General features: G+C 34.4%; 1 long non-coding RNA gene across 1 annotated transcript; it reads left to right on the forward strand.

Moving 5' to 3' along the window:
* The first annotated feature begins 4,534 nt into the window (after positions 1 to 4,534).
* Positions 4,535 to 18,928, forward strand: LOC128990662 (uncharacterized). Its single transcript, XR_008490550.1, has 3 exons — positions 4,535 to 4,634; positions 8,328 to 8,443; positions 18,757 to 18,928. It is a non-coding gene; the product is annotated as an uncharacterized LOC128990662 (long non-coding RNA).
* The last annotated feature ends 2,515 nt before the right edge of the window (positions 18,929 to 21,443 follow it).

A 21,443-nucleotide genomic window follows, 5' to 3' on the forward strand; every position in this document is an offset into this window, starting at 1 on the left:
CGATTTTTTTAAATACGTGATATACAAAAAAGTGAAATAATGTAATAATGTAAATGAAGTACACTTTTTCACGTAGGTTAGGCCAATAATACAGTAAAATAACAATTAAAGTGATAACATAAATTAATACAAATCAAGATGAAAATGATTACGGGATGGAAATGCAATTTGCAAATGATTGCTGTACTGCAGATTAGAAGATATCCGATTTAAATATTAAGGCAATAAGGATTGATAGTATTAATGAAGTAAAAAAACTTAGTTTACACTAGATTGGTCGAAAACGTAGATATGTGAGACATGTCAAATAGGTACCTGAAACTTCAAAGGGAGTTTTCCTTCGTCACAACGCGTCAGTTCTTATCGTACTTCTGTTCAACAAATAACCCTCCAGCATAGTTTTGAAAAATTGGTTGTGGGGTTACTGTTAAAGCTGGAATTGCGTGACATGGGGGATGGCAGTTAGATGTCTCAGCCTTATCATTTTCATAAAGTTGTCAATATAATCTCTCTACGGAATGTTAGGTGTAGTGGAATGTACTTGAAGTGGAGTTGGCTTTTATTCTTGAACTTTTAGGGACCTCCTTGTTTAAATGGTCGCGCAGCTTCATTGGCAACAAATAATGCAAATAACATAGCAATTTAACATTTCCAAAAATAAAAATAAGTACTGTAAATTGGCTGTTACGTTAATATCGACGTTTACATGCATTGTTAATCAACGTATCTTGTTAACGTACGTTGTTGTTACGTTGTTCTTATATTAGATGATGTGATCTAAATTAAAAGGAATATGACCTTTACGTCACGACAGTAGCTGCTTAAATAGTACTTACTCTTTATGCTATTGTTTACAGCCAAAATGTCGTGTTATTTTCAATTTTGTTACCAACCCAGTGGGCCACGGTCCGTAATATAGGCCACTGCAAATAATTCAAGATAGGTATACCATTTTAGGCAAGGTTTCTGTGTTGAATGAATACATCAAAGTAACCTCTCTGAAAAGTCTGCAGTAAATTGAAGTTTTCCAGCTTAATGACTTTCTAAATCATACACATATTTCTACATAAATATTGTAAAATGTTTTATCCAGTTGCTCTAAACTATTATCCATTTAACAAAATATGGACACGGCTCATATGGGCAACGTCTCCTTTTGCACTTGTATTATTGTGTATTGTATTACACAATCGAAGATTTTTCCAACGTTTGAAAACATGTATGACAATAATTTCATGAACCTATGATGATCTGTCTAGAATAATATCATTGATAGTCAAAGATAATATGATAAAATATAGACAAAAGTGGTGAAAAAGGCAGACAGCAACCCGTACAATAGATATAAGATAGTTCAATAAGAAATAATTGAAAGAGTTACTGTGATAAAAGGATTTTTAACTGATTTCGTAATGAAACGTTATATTGAAAAACATGACATGATACAGAAGAAAATTAATTTTACCTAACCCGCCATGTTAAACTTCCCTATCCCAAGCGTGATGTATACAACTTCCTTACTTCTCGAGTGATGTAAAGTATCAAAAACTCACTCAGTGATGTAATGAAACCCATTTAAATAACATTGAGTGATTAACTTAAAAAATATACCTCTATGGAGCCAACGACGTTCAACGCTAGAAATCAGCTGTGCTCTTGAATTTTATTGTTATGTTTTGAAGAATTTTCCTAACCTAGCTTTTGTTTGTAAATGAACGTTACTGTTAGAAGATGAGTGAAATGGATAATGATTAATATTGTTCGTAACCTCCTGTTTATTGTCGGATCAGGTGAAATCTTGTACGTTAGCGTGTTTATACATCACTTAGGTAAATTATGCAACTCGCTTCCGCTCGTTGCACAACCTTCACCTGCGTGATGTAAGAACGTTCTTACTACACTTGCAAAGTAATAGCTATTTACATTACAAGTGTAGTAAGAGCGTTTTTACATCAGAATGTTGTGCAACGAGCGAAGGCGAGTTGCATAATTCACCGAGGTGATGTAAACACGCTCTTGCGTAACGTGTAACGTACAAGATTTTACCTGACCCCTGACCCGACAATATTCAGGAGGTTACGAGCAATATGCTTCATTATCAATTTCACTCATCTTCTAACAGTAACGTTCATTTACAAACAAAAGCTAGGTTAGGAAAATTCTTCAAAGCATAACAATAACATTTAAACACACAGCTGATTTCTAGCGTTGAACGTCGTTGGCTCCATAAGAGGTATATTTTTTAAGTTATCCACTCAATGTTATTTAAATGGGTTTTATTACATCACCGAGTGAGTTTTTTTCTACTTTACATCACTCGAGAAGTAAGGTAGTTGTATACATCACGCTTGGGATAGGGAAGTTTAACATGGCGGGTTAGGTAAATAGCTATTACAAACAGAAAATAACATTGCAAATACTTCTTTTGGACAGTTCAGTAACTCCTAATAAATGTGTGTTGTTTAAAATACAGTTTAAAAATTAACAGCTGTTTCATTAAAAAGTATTATCCACATGACCAAAATGTAAACAAATCTGTGGAGGGATCTTTAAAGGCTTCTGGGGCAGAGCCCTAAGGGAATTTACTTAGTTTTTCTTCTGATAACTCATCTACAGACCAATACCTTTATTTGGTCACCTCTACCAAGTTTCTACGCCCAGCCGTTCTCTCGAATTAGTGGACACAAAGTTTCCAATTAAATATTTAGATTCCTCCATGTTAATCTTATGGGAGAAAACCTGCCCAAACTAATAAAGATTTCAAAAATTTAAAAACACTTTGCAAAACTACAGATCAGGCCAATTTTTTTTACACTTTAATCATTAAAATCGAAATTCAATCTATGCCTGGCTTGTTCTCAGCCAGGTCTTTGCCCATGAGAACGTGACTTGAACTTGAGATCTTGCGATCATCTTCACTTTTCATTCCTATGAGGGGTCAGAGAACGTTTTGTATTGTTCATGAGTTTGTAAAGAAAATGATTTAATAATTTAAATTTTTAATTTCCATATGTTTATAAGGGCATTTAACAACTGCGCAATTAATAAGTACTGTAAACCATATTACTGTAAAAGGCCGGTCTTTATAAATTATATAGTTCTAAAAGAAATTTCTATTTGACCTCTTTGTCACAAAAACATACTTCTTTGTGTAATGATTGTTATGTAAATGCAGTTGTCATCGTAATTTACAATTATTGATCTGTCTAAGTGTTATTTTTTCAATAAGTGTAAATATCTTGTTTGGTAAACAAAGGATGTAATTGAATCTGTAAGCTAAGACAAGTATGCGAAAACTACAGTTTTCCATTAGCTCAAGCCTAAATTATATTGTATGTAATGTAGCTTGTTATATTTTGTTATTTTGTCACGTAAAAACATTTAAATTATGTATGATGTATAAATATAAAAAATTTTAACAACAAATCCATTTGAAAGTAAAGTTTAGACATTGGTACGGTCGACATTGGTACATTATCATTGGCGAAAATGCACATGCACATTAACATCAATGCGGCTATGTGTTTAAGTTGAGACACGTTTGTAGAAAACACTAAAAAGGCAATCTTCTAAACAATTTTAAAATATTTACAACTTTAATTATATAGAAATGTTCATAACACAGTAAGTGATTCCATTAGTTGCATAAGCTTTTACGTGAGTCTTTTTAATTAATTGAAAATTAAGTCTGTAATAACTCTCAAAATAGCTCCTGTAATACCGGTACTTGATAATTGCTTGATTTCTAGCAACGATTACACAAGTTAAAAATTCAACAATGCATTAACATAACAAGCTCTCTTTCACGCTGCAAGACTAGTAAACGGCAGAAGTAAGGCAGAACGGCAGAACTGCGGTATTGGTTTACCATACACGCCTGCAACGATGCGCTGCAAACCGCGCGACGAGTAGCTAAATGAACCGTAGAGTAAGTGAGCCTTCTTATATTTGTAGAGGGTTCACTTACTCTACAGATCATTGTGCCAATGAACTGTAGAGTAAGTGAGCCGTCTTCTATTTGTGTAATAGTTATCATGAAATAGGCTCGTATAGTATACGAGCCTACTCCTGTAATTTATTTAAATTCAGTATTTTGGCTCGTATACTATACGAGCTTATTCCTGAATTATTCAAGAATTCATACGCTTGGCTCATAGGCACAATGATCTGTAGAGTAAGTGAACCCTCTTCATTTATTTGATATTTTTGATCGGCTCGTATAGTATACGAGCCTGTAGTGCAAGTGAACTTTCAATATTATTTACGAAGCTCGTATAGACTATGATTTGTAGAGTAAGTGAGCCATGTGTTTTAAGAATTACATATTTGGAGGCTCATTGTGTCAATGATTCGTAGAGTAAGTGAACCCTAACCTACCTATTGTATAGGAATTGAAAACTCAATCCCACAATGCATCGGGCTCTCAACCGGTGAGCTCTGGGACTGCTGGGAGTAGTGGAGTGAAACATTAAAGAAGACGCCGCCATTCGCCATTTTTTTCTATCCGATCTGACAGAAGCCAGTGTTTGTTTTTGTTTACCTAATTTACATAAGTTATCATTTTAGTTCTCACTCAGTGAGTGTTGTTTATGTTGTGAACAGGAAGTGGAAAATTGTCTGTAGATACTGATGAGGTAAGTCAAATTATTGAAATATTACAGAAGTAGCCTAAGTTAGTTAAATATAAAACAACGTTTTAGGAAATTCCATGAACTACTCAGGCTAAGGTCCAGTTTGTAGGCTGCTGGCAGATACAAATCAAATAAAGCTTAAAATTTAAGATAACTTAATGCTGTAGCTGTAACTTCGCTAGGTTTTAATAATATTTTAATATATTTGATCGGTTTATAAGTCAGGCTAAATAATAATGAAACAAAGCCGGGTATGTACACCTAACTAAGTTAAAGTGATAAACTTAAGTTATTTGGCAACAGTCACACTTCATCTATGGCTTAACACACTTAATCGCTAAAAATTATATTTACATTGGATTTATCATTCAAAAGCAGTGTTGTTAAGTGTACAACCTAACTTAGGCCTTTTTGTAGCCTAGCTTGAATATTAATGAAATAGGCTACTTAAGATGAGTTAAAGTGTTAATGTATCATTGGTAGGCCTATCGTTTTGGCTGTGTTTTGGGAGGCTAGGCTAGAAATCAACTCATTTTTCAATGTACCATACTTTTAGTGAATTTCCCATAACTTAAGTTAGCCCTATAGGGAATGAGCTATTTAGGGACTAACTTATTAGTTTGTGTTTGTGTTAGAGTTTAGAATATGCTAACTTATTAGTTTCATTTCCTAATCCAATATAGGCTATTATTATTTTGCGGGTACACTTCCATATCTGTTGGCACAATCAACCGAATGAGTAATATTGACTAAGTTATTCGATCGATAGTTTAATTCAATATCGTTTGGTTAGCTAGGTTAGGTTAACCTTACCTAACTAACCAAACGATATATCAAATAATCGATAGCCTATGGATCGATATTTTCATTCGGTTGTTTGTGCCAACACATAAGTTATGGGAGTGTACCCATTTTTGCCAGAACAAGGTTAGGCCTGGTTCTTAATTTGTAATTTAAATGCGTTTGAAGATATTAAGGTACTTTCCTGTTAAAGGGAACATTCATTATTATCGATGATTTATGTTCGATATATCGATATTTTTGTTTTACTTCACGATTGGTATTCCTTCTGTTTTAATATCTTCAAACGCATTGAAATTACAAATTAAGAACTACCTAACCTTGTTTAGGCAAAAATAATAGGCTATAGGCCTATATTGGATTAGGATATGAAACTTTTCTAAACTAACCTAACATAACCAACCAAACTTGCTGTATAGGCTAAGTTACCGTTTCAAAATTCCATTTGATAACAGAAAAGGCATATGGGGAATAGGCTATCAAACGGAATTTTGAAATGTTAAGTTATAGCAAGTTTGGTTGGTTAGGTTAGTTTAGAACAGTTTCATTTCAATATAATTTTTTTTTTTAATTGTTTGTTAATACTGAACAATATTTATTTACTGTATCCTATATCGTACTTATCAGCTGATATGTTTCAATTTGTTACTATCAATATATCGGATGGAAAACAAAAATATCGATATATCGAACAGAAATCATCGATAATAATGAATGTTCCCTTTAACAGGAAAGTACCTATTAACACAGAAGGAATACGAATTGTTACATTTTAGGTAGGGTTCAGGACATTGATTGCTAAGTTAGTGTGATGTAAGTTGAGCCATTTAAGTTAACTTAGCCTATTAAAATATCATGATAGGATAGGCCTACTTAGCCTGGCTGTAGTTTCATAACTGTCCCGCAGAACAACCAAATAAATATATCAATTTTTTTCTTAATATAGCTTATCGAATATGTCATTGGATTAGGTATGGGTAAGGTTCACCTAGGTTATATTAAGGCTGCACTTTACTTTACGTCCTACATTCATTCGAATGAAAATATCGATCGATATATCGATTGTTCGATAAGTTATATCAATTGATCGAACAATCGATAGTTTCATTCGAATGAGTGTAGGACGTAAAGTAAAGTGCAGCCTATATTAACTATAACCAAATGAAATCTATAAATCGATACATCCATTCGATTGTTCTGCGGGTCACTTATGGAACTGCATCTGATAGGGCTAAGTTACATTAATGTAAGTTACAGTATTATTTATGTAAGTAGCCTATGTAGGCCGGCTGCACTTTACTTGACGTCCTACACTCATTTGAATGAAAATATCGATTGATATATCGATTAATCGATTGCTTCTTTCGATATATCGTTTGGTTAGTTAGGTAAGGTTAACCTAACCTAACTAACCAAACGATATATCGAATTAATTAATCGAATGAAAATATCGAATCGAAAAATACAATCGAATGAGTGTAGGACGTCAAGTAAAGTGCAGCCTGTAGGCCTAAGTTTGCCTAAGAAAATGTCACTCTAATGTTAGATTGAGCCAAGACTATTCCATGCATACGTTACACCTGGAAGTAACCTAAGTTATCATAACCTATCTTGATTAACTTATGCTTTTAAATCAGTTTTTTAGGTAAGGCTACAATAAGTAAGGACCAACCAAACTTGCTGTTAACATTTAAAAATTCCGTCTGAAAGCCTTTTTCCTATATGCCTTTTCTGTTATCAAAAAGAATTTTGAAACGCTAACGTAGCCTATAGCCAGTGTGATTAGTTACGTTAAGTTAGTTTAGAATAGGCTAGTTTCATTTCCTAATCCAATAGGCCTATAGGCTATTATTTTTGCCAAAACAAGGTTAGTTCTTCATTTGTAATTTAAATGCGTTTGAAGATATTAAAACAGAAAGAATAACTTACCGGTATGGATCGTGTAGGAAAACAAAATCATCAAATAAGTTGTAAGTTATATTGTTTTTGTTTTCATGAAGCCTAAGTTAAACTTATTGCTCTTTATGTGCGTGTGCATTTTAATAAAGCGTTTCATTTCAACATTAACTTATCACTCCCAGCAACGTTTAAGTTAGTCATAGGCTTATTATACACCAACCTATATCGGAACAAGGTTTAGAAGTCTTGCTTAGCTGTTTAAAAAATAACATTTCCAATGGCCGTTGGGCTACAGTAGGTTAATGACTCAAAAAAGTCAGCACTAAGTTACTTTGTAATTTGAAATGACTACACCTCACAGCTCATTAATAATACTAACCTACACTCTCAACACATTAACTGTTCACCTCAAAAAAAAAATACCCTCAAAGATGAGGAAACTTATATTAACTAGTCATTCGCATTCTTAATAGGCCTAAATAAATTAGTAAAATTGATCAAGTTAACAATGCAATAATGCAAAGACATTTTTTAAGTAGAGTTTTTCTCCAACCGATCGACTAAATTACGCAAGTCCTGGGAAGTTTTGCGTACGGTATTAATTAATTTTTGAAACTCGATTAATTAGTTTTTTTTGTTATGCTCAACAAATATTGTTTGCTAAGTTCGGTTCTAGTTTTTATATTTTTAGACCCTACGATCTTTTTTTTTTTTAAATCCAAATAAATCTAAAAATGTAAGAAGTTTTCCCCTACACTACCGTACATGTTAAACTTGGGATTTTTCACCTCAGGATCAAAAAAGATCTTAAAATAAAGCAATATGTGTCAAATGCCATGCAAATTAGTGAATATTGTTAGTGTTGAACCTTAACATTACATTTGGTTAAAGGTGGTTTTCTCTTTCACTCGTAAGGAGAAACCTCCTTTGATTGTTTTATAACTATCTTTACTAAGTGGTTCATGTGTTTTTGTTTTTTCTCTATTTTTATTTCAGACCGTTACCTGAAGATTAGTGACCGGACAGTGAAACCTGTTGATAGTGAGGGACACGATAGCGAGGCTGAAGAATCATTTAATTCTTTGATACAAGAAGAGAGAAACGACAAGTTTGTGAGTGTAGAACTTTTCAATGCTAGTGTAAACCTAACTTAAGTCTCAAATTAGGCCTAATCCATTGGCCTACAGTGGCGGATGCAGACAGGGGGTGCGCCAACTTCCCTTGGACATAAATGTTTAACTATCGGGTAGGCGTAATGCGTAATAATGTTGGGCCTGGCTTACACTCTTACCAAATAATTATTTACTTAATTGCCATAAATTGACAAATTTATGTAAGCTATTTTCCCTCATAACTGACTTAACCCTGGAAGTACATTTCACATAAGTTGCTTAAAGCAGCCGCTTCGACTGAATAAAGGACATATGCCTACTTCAGACTGTGTTGCGCTAGATCCTCCAGTTCACATGAACCACTGAACTAGGTTGAATTCGGTGTGGCCATAAACTGATACAGGCCTATTCTAAGCTATATTCCATAACCTTAGTTGTTAATTGGACGAAACGAAGTTGAAGTCCTCATACTCAAGTAAAAAATTTCGTATGCTAAACTTTGTTACCATAAGGCTTTTTTACGAAAACGTTAAAAAATCTGATTCTTGTACCACACATTTATTTTTTTATGTAGTTCTTTCTAAGGTATATTTCGGTAATTTTCGTTTATGTTTTTGATTTATCGTTTTTAACTTAATTTTCAATTTTGACTTTAGTTGTTAGCCATTTGTTGTTCGTTTGACTATCATAGTTCTTAGCTGTCGTCCGTCGTGTTGAGTATTTGATTTGAGTTGATTCAGTAGACTGTCATTTAAGTTATAATATTTTGTTTACAAAAATGTTAGTGAAGTAAACGTAAACACAAACTGCCAATAATTCATAGCTATTGCCCTACTTAGTGACTTCGACTTTTTACTCAAAAGTTAAGCCTTACATTTTGTACTCTATGAATGAAATTATGTTAACATCGCACTAAATTATTAGTCACGTCTATCGAATAATTAGTCCTGCTTCTTGCTTTAGTTTAGTTGATTAGTGACGTGATTTATCTAGCAGGTAGGTAGCGGTAGCCCCCATTTTGGGTGGGTAACATTAAGATAAATAGATCATTTAATTATTTTTGTCTATGTTATTATATAGCTCAGTAGGAGCACTTCCACTCAAACATTTAGGTTAAGTACTCTACTTAAAGCCTTACCAAACTTTTCGTAGTAAGTTAGACCTAGCCTAGGCCTATGTAGTTTCTTAGGTGGTGTTAATCTTCTTGTAACTTATTGTTAAGTTTTTTTGGTCCTAAAATCTATGCCTAGGCCTAGGCGTGCAAGTTAGAAACTTGTTAGCCAAGTTATGCCTGTATGTATCAGCATAACACAATCATTAGCTTCAGCAACTAAACTTAGGCCTAGACCTATGTCCTGTAAGGCATTTCGTTTTATTTTTATTATTTTTTTGTAGTATCTATGCCGACGGCATTTTTTAACCTTTTTAATGGGAGCGGTTCAAACCATGGTCTTGTTAAGTTAAGTAAACTTCCCAACAACCTTATCTTGTTTACACCTTATTGTTGGATAGGCAAACTTAGCAGTCATTAATTGTTAACAAAAACAATCAACTTGCTTGGAATCAAATAATCAATCTACAGATTTGAAGGTGAGCACTATAAGTAGGTACCGGTACTTCTCTCTAGACAATATTTAACTTAGACAACACATTATTTTCTAGATAAGTTTAAGTTAGGCCTTGGCATCATGTTTTCAAATATTTAACTGGCAAACCAACATAACATTTTATAATAAATCGAGTAGGCCTAGCCTACTTTTAACCGATAAGTAAACCTAAAACCCCTGTAATAATGCTTTTAAGGAAAGCGGTCCAAATGTTAAAAATGGCCTAACTTAGGCCTAAGTTAAGTTATTGTTATGGATATGCCGGAAATTGAATCTGTACCCCTGCTCTAAAATCAGTAACGCTAGCCTAATCAATAGGCTAGCAACACACACAAACATAACTTAGGCCTATTGAAATTTGCAAGGGCACACAGTGTGGGTGTAATTAATGGACATTGATAACCATAAAGGCATCAAACAAATAATTCTCAAGTCGACTTATAAACTGTTTCAGGTCTTTTCGAATGCCAGCTACTCTAAAAAAAGTATTTTTGGTTTGGCTTAGCTGGATCAGCTTGCTCTATAGTCCAGAGCGGCGAGCCTAGGAACCGCAACTTTGTAGCGGTTTTAAGTAGGCAACCTACATTTAAGTGGTACTTCCCTGTTATCTGGTACCTGCAAAAAAATTCTTTAACCACAAATACAACTTCGTCGATCCAGAGTCCGGAGCACATAAGTTACTACCGTTTAGGCTAGGTTTGGTTAGGTTCGTTTACTTACAATACTCATGTTATTGATAAACTAACCTAACCAAAGTACAACTTCGTCGATACAGAGTGCGGAGCAGATACTCAGACCGTCGAACGCTTGTGTTGGGCAGCAAAGTGGCGCAACAAGAAGCACCGATGCACTGCACGTCATCATTTAGAGTCTTATTTGGCAGAGTTTATGTGGCGCAAGATGTTCGGTGATTGCGATGTTTTCGAAGCACTGTTAGAAGTAATTCAATACTTCTGGCCACCCGAAACTCATATGTAATCGTTTGATTAATAAACACAGGTACCAGAAAACAGGGAAGAATTTTTTTGCAGGTACCAGATAACAGGAAAGTACCATTTAAGTTACTTAGTCTTATGAGCTTTTATGCGAGGCGACGCGGCACCATAAATACAGTAATTGATTGTTTTTAACAGAATGTAAGTTAATTGTATTAATATTAATTGTATATTTGTTATCATAATCGGCCGAAAGTTCTACAGTAATTCTTACTAAGTAACCTAACTTATCTGAAAAATTACAGTACATAAGTTACCGTACTTTTAATATTTAGGTAATAATTTTGGAATAACAAGTTTTTTGCCTATTCTTAAATTACCTACAGTAGGCCTACATTCTTTCAAATGTTGATATTGTCTCATAATTTTCCCTAATAACCAAAAAAACTTCTCTTCATGATGAAAGTTTTAAAAAAAGCTTAGGCCTACTGATTTCTCAAATGTGCTCATAGGTAAGTTAAAATCGATACGTGTCGATTCGGATATCAGCACAAGGACAGGAAAATATTGATATTTTGTATCATATGGTTGGCGTGTAACTTATCGATATGCCTGTATCGATATACCTATAACCAGCACCGTATTGAATACTGTATTGTTTATTTATTAATATAAATCAAATATAGTTTTTCAGGTAGGCCTAAGTAACTTTTCCTCCCTTTCCTTTCCTTCTCGTAAAAACCCGGTGGGGGGATTTTTCTCCTCCCTTCAATTGTAGTTGAAATTTGATATTTTACTCTACAAATTCTCAAAAATACTGATAACATGTATTTTCAGCTAAGTTTTGCAAATAACCTCAAAACTAGGGACATCATCAATGGAAGTGACCCTCATTATCCATGTTAGGGTATACTATTAAATGTGTTCAAGTAAGCCTCACCACAAATATTATAAGTACCGGTAGCCTACTTTTTCTACTTAATTATACATGTGCAAAAACTAGGAATGCAATAACAAAATATGTTTGAATTTTGAGGGTACAAGCTCGTAAATAACATAGTATCTGTCTCTGCAGCTTGTATATTTAAGGTATTAAAATTTTTTTTCTAAAAATTTGAAATAACTTATACGATATTTCATCTGATTTGGGTAAATATTCATGCACAAAGATACCATATGATATAGGTATCGATACATTCCGTTCTAATACATATCTCTAAGCAGTATCAACACATTGACCAGTATCGCACATCATTACTCATGGGTAGGCTAACATGGTAACAAAATGCTGTGTACAGACTTTCTGGTAAGGCACTATCAAGTATTAAAAAGTTTTTTTTTGTTTAAACTGTTGTATAAGTAAGGATGCATTCCACAACATTCAAAGTAAAATTCTTGAGCTGTCTCACGGCGTCCAATAGTCTGAAATATTTATCTCTTGCATGACGTTCAAATCTCATCATGTCCAAAAGTACAGTAACTGCAATAAACATAACATAGTCTTTCTACAAGCTCTGGTCATGAGATTGGTCGTCGTGAAACAGCGCACTTAACACTCTTTAAAATATAGCAACTGCACCACGTCCAAAGCCGCTCCCAGTTTCACAGCGTCCAATAGCTCAGCGCTGTCCCACGACGTCCAGAGCGCCTGCACACTGTGAATTCTTTTTACCGGCTGTAGTGCAAACTAACCTATCCTAACCTAGCTCCGTAAGCAAGAGCTCTATACGTCATGAGACAGCTCTGGGTTATTGAATGTCGTGTAACTGGCAGCGGCTTTGGACATTTTAGTTTGGTCAGGAGGGTGGTAACCTACAATCGAATAAGAATCTATTTCAACCAAATATTAGGTAATGAGTCTAGGCCTACATAACAGATAAATATTTGGCAGCACTTACTTAAACCTTGGTTGATATAAATACCCCCGCCACAGCAAACCTGCACACTTAGCCAATATCCATTTACCTGTCTGAATTTCTACAAAAATATTCCCTCAAATTGTTAGATTCATTTACTAAATACCTAACGCTAGAGAACCCATGCTATGCTCAGCAGCGTTGAAATACATATCATATCCAAGAAAGAATTAAATTTATGTTGATAGCTTAGAATGAAATAAACAATGGAATGAAACTTTCCAAATTTGATTAAAATATATCCATAAACAAGCAAACTACAATATTTTATCTATTCTCCATAGAAATAACATGGGAATTTTAAATTTAGGCCTACAATTTTTTTAATTATCTCCGTAACCGTTAGGCATACAACCATGCTTCAATATGCAAAGGTATTTCTTTTTTCAAGCTCTACGGTACCAAATGATTTGGAAAGAACTTGTGAAATTTTAATTTTAAACATCTGTTCCCTTAGTCTGATTATGCTGGTTTGCGAACTCTTTGAATAAACGTAGGTCTACACGTTTGTACCAAATTTCATTAAAATCGTATGATTTTTTCTCGAGTTGTCATGCTAACAGACATATATATAGCCTATGAATTTAAACCAGGGGTGTTTTTTGCCTCTGGGTACCTCAAAACAAAAGTAAATCGGTCCCCGGTCTAGGTCTTACTGTCGCTAAAAACCAGTAGTAGCAGCGAGTAGGGATCGCTTGTGCTTGAGAATTTTGCAGGCAATTTTTATATCGGGGTGGCAAAAACCTCTACCACTGTGCATAAAAGGAGCCTAACAATTTATCATAGAAACAGTGTTCCCAATTTTTCTCTCTAAAACATTTTGAAGAGCTTGTAAAAAGATCTTACAACAAAGTGTTTGTGTAGACCTACAGTTATTGGCTATTCTAAAAATTTTAAATTTAAAATTCCCATGATATTCTTATGGAGAAGAAGGAAACCGCTGTGGTTTGATTGTTTGTGGATATATTACCTATATGGAAACGTTATTTATTTTATACCACGATATTGATGTTTTATTAAAAACACATTATACTACACTTTACTCCCTGCAGCAGCATACCTAAGTACTCATTGAACCTAATCTACTTAAATAAATTAAGGCCTGCACACACCGGAATGATGGTGGTATAGGCACAATTTTTAACCCCCCCCCCCCCCATCTACTATCATCACCCAGCAGTATAGCTGGGGCATTCATACCGGAGCGATTCCGCACCTCAGCGTTGACAGCGGATTACAGTAATTTTCCGTCCTCGTTTATGAGTGTGCAGTCAACAAGTTCAGTGTGTTGTTAGTTAGAAATATGTTTACATTGTTTACATCAGATTACAAGGAAGAAATGTTGCAATTGTTTGCTGTAGCTGAAGACAACGATCACAAAAATTTGGAGTGGATGTATGACATGAACAAAAGGCGATTTGAGCATGGCAAATACGATAGGCCCTGTTTATGCTCCAAGAGCGGGAGCGGTAGCGATTTTCAACACCATTGAGTTAAATGGGGCTGTTTATGCACGAAGAGCGATAGCAGTAGCGGTTGACCTCTCACTGCGGTTTCTAATTCGACCGCTGTGTAGTTAGAAATCGCAACGGTTGCTTAGGATAGAGCGGTTTTCAACTACATTGAGTCAAATGAGACTGTTTATGCAGGGCGGGAGCGGTTGCAGCCAGGGTTGCCAACTTGACCCACGCGCACGGTCACTTAAGACAAATAGTTTAGTTAATTATTTAGCAGAGTTTGAGTTGGCAAGACTGTGTCCCCCTTCCATTCTACATTGACCAACCGCTACCGCTATCGCTTGCACAATTTTTACAAAATTTTCACAGCGGGAGCGGGCCCGCTATCGCCCCGCTCTCGCTCTTGGTGCATAAATGGGGCCATACTTATAAAAGACAAGAAACACAAATGCTTGGCTTGTCGCACCGGCACCGCTGGGCGGTGAAATAGAACATGTTGCATCTCAGCGGAGTGGTGGTACAGGCGGTATACTGCTACCGCTCCATTGTGGCCGCTTGCATTTACTTCCATTGTACTAAATCACTGTGCGACTATCGCACCGCTACGGCTCCGGTGTGTGTACACCTTAAAAGTTAAAACTAATCAAAGGTTTCAAAAGGAAATTTGCTTGGTCTTCAGATTTGCTGTGTGGGGTTATTTTATTTTTTAAATGTACAAATTCCTTTATATTTATCAAATCTTATTTAAGGATCGTAAAAAGAAAAAAAAATTTTTCTTTATGAAAGTTTACAGATAAAATTACTAATATAGGCCTCTTTTCCCCAATAGTTCTAATGTAGTTGAAGTCAATCCTCCAGCATTGATCAGATTTGGAGTAATACGGGAGACACTCAATTAAGTTAAGTTTTAACAGTGATAATACACAATATAAAGTGGACACATTGACACATAGTGCAAGAAAGAGGGTTTTTCACTTGTGTGCAGCCGATGACATAAGTTTCCTATGGTCGCACCCCGTAATACCATTGAGTCTATTTCATCATTCTGCGTTGGGAAACCGTAGAGTCCAGCAATACTATATTCGCTGGAAGTAAGGTTTAAAACATTTCCAGACAAGAACTTATTTTCCTAGGGTGCTAGGTACGAGCCCAGGATTGATTTTCACATTCTTTCTGGCTATACTTAGGGGTTGCGGCATTATCACTTGGATAAAATAAAAAAATCCTTAATGATTTGACGGGATTCAAAGAACCCGGGACAGAACCAAATTTAAAGCACCACATGAGACTCCACTTTTGATATAATTAGTTTTAACTGAGTAAACACATTATACAATATGATGAGTTTCTCAAATCATCTTAATCTTACTATGATAATGGGCTTTTCACATGGGGTTGCATTGGGTAAATATAAGTTTTTGCCATTTTATGCTTTGAAAACCTAAAAATGACATGGGTTTAGTGGATCTGTTTAAAAAGACCTTAAAATACCAACAAAGTACAGAAGAACCCCTGTTAACCGAATTCGGGTTAATCGAAACCCGGGTTAACCGAAATGGTTCCATAAAATAATCCAGGGTTGTAAAATGCTTTAGTAACTTTAATTATTTAGCTTAAAGTGTTTTCTAACCCATTGTAGCATTGTTTTAGCTTAAATAAAACACTGGGTTATTCAATGGTTATAAAGTCATTGTCTTAAATTCATGTTTTCTACACACTGTGGGAACACATTGGTTATTTTAAGCATATGATAACAAAAAAATTGGTTATCCAAAAAAGCTCTCGCCCTTTAATTCGGTTTTAACCAGGTTTATACTGTAGTATATCACATATGTTTTTGCTTGATAAAGGATTACTGAGGTATCTGTAAAAATAATATCCCATGATATTTAAAGCAACCACTTTTGATATGATTAAATTTAAGAGATTGAACACATATACATAATATGATGAGTGTAACAAATCATTCTGGTCGGACTAAGAAAACAGACTTTTACAGAGTGTTGTAAGGCGTAAAATATGATTTTTTACCATTTTATACCCTGAAAACCTCAAAATTCCATTGCATGAGGTAAAAATTGCTTAAAAACAAACAAAGTAGCAAATGGTATCTTTTATTCCCTTTCATAGAAGGCTGTGGTGCAAATATGAGTGTTTTTGGATTTTTTTATTCAAAAAACCTAATTACACATGCTAACAGAAACTTTTTAAAATAGCGTAGCTAAAAAAACAAGCAACCATAGTTGACCACATTTATTGTTTGATAATGGGTTAGAGGGAAAATTTCCAATACATATTCCTAAGTGAATGTACCATAGTTTTGAGTCCTTATTTGACTAAGGATAAGGAGGAGTTGTCATGGGATCTTGATAACTTTATTATTGTAATTTGGTTTAATACGATAAAACACAACACTTCCTCTATAGATTGAGTTTTACTAACTGTCTTGAAACTGGTTTTCATGTGGTTTTGTGGGGTGAATATGGATTTGTTGCATATCATGAAAACATCCAACAAAATTCAGATACTGTATTTTCAGCTCTACCGGTACATTCTTTAACGACACCAAGAGAGTTGTCAAGATCCCTTTTCTTTAGTTTGCTGGCGATATAAAACTGTTTGTGGAAAGTTGCTTCCCTCCATGACTTTGAGTCTTGCTCAAGGCTCTCAGCTAAGACTTGACCAAAGATAATGGTAAATCCTACCAAGAATAAGTTGAAAATTGTTAGCATTAATTCAATTCTCTGGATATTGAATATTTCCTAGATTCTTATTGACTCGTCATATGAGTCTGAGCCAGATATTCACCACATCTGCACCAAGACCTCTGGCATTCTTGAAATGATCTGCTCTGCAAGACACTGTTTGAGCATCCATGCTGATCCATGACTGCTAGATCCAGTAGGCCTATACATGTAATTTCTATGTGTGACAACAACTAGGTTACTACTGTGTATTCTGGTCGGCTTTACCAGCGCAGCCTTATTCACAGTCTTCGTTTCGTCCCAATACGGGAAAAATGAGCGTACACCTAGTATTACAGTGTAATTGCATAATTGATTATTCTGGCATTGACTTTAAATCCCACGTATGTAGGCCTAATCTTTTCATCCTATTGTACATTTTGAAGCTCTTTTGAGTGTATTTCATAACAAAATTAATTTATATAAAAATAAAACCCAATATTTGTAGTCAATGTTTTCATATAAGTGAGGTTTGAGTGTTTTTCTCGATTTCTTTTTAGGGGAAATTATATTTTTTGTTCTTTATTCTTTTAGTCAAAATACTAAAGGCTAGCTATAATGGTTTAGTAGATCACTTTATTTGGCTAAGGGCCGCTTTCCCCAAATCAAGTTAAACTCTGATCGTGGTTTAAACTTTAGTTCAACCTCAGATTCACTTTCCCTAAAATAATTTCTCTGTTTAAACTAGGTTTCAGTAAACCCTCCGGGTGAGGGTTAACGCATCATACCGTGCATAGCCGAACTGTTTGTGGGAAATTGTTATCTCTATCACTGTCGCTGTCAAAATGTATCGTTTCTAGGTTAAATTTAATTTAATTGAACTGTCATAACCTAACCAAACCTGCTGATAATGAAAATATCGAATGAAGGTTTACTAATAACAAAAATAATTCTGTTCATAAAATAAAATTATAAATGTCTCAAAATAAATTAATAATTTTTTAATTATAAAATTAAACTATCATAACCTAACCAAACCAACCAAACTTGCTGATAATGAAAAAAATCGAGTCAAAAAGTTAATGCCTCCGGTAGGTTTTGAACCGGCTACCTCCAAATTATCAGCCCGGTGCGCTATCCACTACACCACTGAGACCGATGGCTGTACTACGTATTGTTGCGGTAATGATGTTCGCTCGAGCAGTGGTGGGCGGTGGCGGTCTGACGGCAAGGGTTTCTACCTGGTGATCTATGGGTTTAACCAGGAGATAGGAATAATAGCTTGATTTTTATTACCATTAAGTCACCCAATTTGTGCTGCTACCTATTGGAAAAAGCCGAAATTACTAGCACTGTCGCGTGACGAGAGTACCTCGTCAAAGTGCTCCGTAGCATCCAGGCAGCTGGACAAGAACAACTCGTCGAAGTAGGCCATTGGTTTAAGTGGAATAATTGTGGCATCTCAGGATCAAAAAAGCTCTAAAAAATATAAATATGTGTCAAGTGCCATGGAAATTAGTGAATATTGTGAGTGTAAAATTTTGGGCCCTGCTCACTCTTTGAACCTTACATTTAGTCGAAGGTGCTCTTTTCTCCTTCCCTCTTAGGGAGAAGCCTCCATTTGATTGTTTTTATAACTTATCTTTACTAAGTGGTTGATTCATGGGTTGTTGTATGTTAGTTTAACTTAAAATCTTCTCTATTTTTATTTCAGACCATTACCTGATGGTAGCGACACAACATTGGAACCTGATACTGAGGGACCCGACAGCGAGGCTAAAGGATCATTTAATTCTTCGATACTAGAAGAGAGAAACGATGAGTTTGTGTAGACTGTTGAAGATTGTATATTTTAAATGTGTTTTAATAAATTGTTTAAATTGTAATGCGATTTTCTTGTTGGACCTCTGACTTTAATTTATCAAATATTTTTTTTAATTAACTTTTATTAATACAGACTATTTAATGCAGTGCAGAATTTTAAACCTTCCGTTTTATTTTTATCTTTAAATTTAAATTGCACTGAATGTACAGTTCCCTATATATTTCAATCTTTAATGTCGACTCAAATAATATAAACTTAAATATTGTCAGTGTTAAGAAGTTGTGTTAAGGTACTGTTAGTTATTACTTCTAATAATTAGCAGAATTATTGAATAAAGTAATAATAATTTTTTCAGTAAATCCCCCAAATTGTTTAAACAGTTTGACATAAAAACCCCCACCGCAGCAAACCTGCCACTAAGCAATTTCTATTTGTCTGAATTGATTTTTTATCAAGGCTATTTTAATGACATTAGGTTTATAATGACTGCCTAGGATTGCTGCAATAAGGAAACAAATTAAGTATATTTTTTGTAAAATATTGCTGTAAATAGCTTAGTATGAAATGAATAAATTTGCCAAGTTTGATAAAAATATATTCATAATCCCGCAAACTACAACATTTTACAATATTCTCCATAAAAATAACAGAAAATTTAAATTTACATTTTTTTTAAATTTCTCCGTTACCAATGACCCTTTAAAAATATTTTGATAAACAAAATTATTTTATGTTTTTAAGCTCTTTAAAGAGGTCTAGAAAGAAATTGGGAAATTTTGTGTTTTGAGGGTCAAAAATTCGAACACCATTTTTTACCCTATATAATCCCGTTCCCATGGTCCGATCATGCTGATTCCCGAACTTATTCAAGTTTATGTCCTTACAACTTTAAACCAAATTTAATCTAAATCGGACACAAATTACTCAAGCTATTGCGTCTCGTTCACGGAAAACACAATTCGTTCAAATTTTTATATATGTATATATATATATATATAGATAAATTTGAATGAATGGTGTTTTTGGCCTCCGGGAACATCAAAATGAAAAAGTAAATCGGTCCTGGGCCTAGGTCTTACTGTGCCACCTACGGTAATAGACTACTATAGGGAAATTTGCTAAAAGTGAATGATAAAAAAAAAAACAATAATTAATAAACTGTTACGGAGAAAACAATATATTTTAGTGAATTTACAGTATTGTGGGCCTAAAATTATACATAAAAATATACCGTGTGCAGGCCATAGGGTGGGCTGATTAGCTCGTGTGAGGCTTAGTATAGTTAGAATAAAATCATTTACAATTTATACTGGTTCCCAGACAGCACACTTTCTCCTCAGGACATCCCACGGATATTGCAACAGGATATGCAAGATATCCCATAATGGTCCTATGGTCAACCCGGGATATCTCAGGTTATCCACAGGAATGCGTAATGTCCCCGCCCGGGGATGTCCTACGGATAAGCTCACAGCATATCCGTGCGTGGGACATCCGAGGTCATCCCAGGGTAATCCTAAAGGACATTCTCAGGACATATGGGACTACTATGGGATGTCCCTGGGATAAAGTTTGGTCTGGGCCTGAACATAAAAAACACAAAATAATATAGATTTAGTATGAAAATCTTAATTATAAGTTTAGTAAACTGATTAAATAGTTAATATACACAAATTTTGAAGAAAAAAACTAGAAAAAAGTTTTTGGCCCAGACGGGTCTCGAACCTGGTACCTTCGCCCTGTGTGCCTCTTGCCTTACCTCCTGAGCTATCTGCGCTTGATGATTACAGGTCTTTTCAAGTGGTGAAAGAGTAGCCGACAGTTGCAATGGTCGCAATACTTAAAATATTTTTGATACTACAGTATATGATATGATTCTGTTAATCGTTAATCTGTTTAGGCTTCAAGTAGTTGAATTGTTTTTCTTGTAGTTGGAGAGGATACTGGTATTTGAATATAGATTATTTAATTACCATTAGATTAGCACTGTTATAATTGATTGTTATATGATTAAAATTAGTTTTTAATTGTTTTATTAATTTAAAGTTAGAATTAAATTCACATTTCACACAACTATGATAGAACTCTAGTTTTCCTGAACTCAGTGGTAGTAATATGTCAGTAAAGTTAAGTCAGCCCTTGCTAGCCATAGTATTAACAAGACATATTTTCAATCTGGGAAACCTTAAACTTTTAAAACAAATTATAAAACCTCAACATCTTAATGCGTGGGAATCTTATTTTTAGAAAAAAAAACAGACCAACATTATTTGTTAAATAATGAAGACGGCCCAATTATAAATTTGGAATTACTGAAAATAATTACATCAAGAACAACACTGTAATATAGGTATACAAAATTCAAAAGATTAATTTTTCTATTATTTTTTATTCTTCCAATATCCTTTAAATCATCTGTTTTAACTTTGTTTAAAATTAATTTATTAAGTAAATATTTACTTTTTGTACTAGTGTTAACACAGCCTGAAGATGGAAACCAAGTTTCTGAAAGCGCTAGTGAAAAAAAAAATTATTATATATTGGCCTTGTTGAACATTTAAATTTAGATGTACATT

This window comes from Macrosteles quadrilineatus, unplaced genomic scaffold (genome assembly GCF_028750875.1).
Source record: "Macrosteles quadrilineatus isolate MER2022 unplaced genomic scaffold, UCM_ALF_1.0 Scaffold_3__2_contigs__length_128488019, whole genome shotgun sequence".
Taxonomy (NCBI): Eukaryota; Metazoa; Arthropoda; class Insecta; order Hemiptera; family Cicadellidae; genus Macrosteles; species Macrosteles quadrilineatus.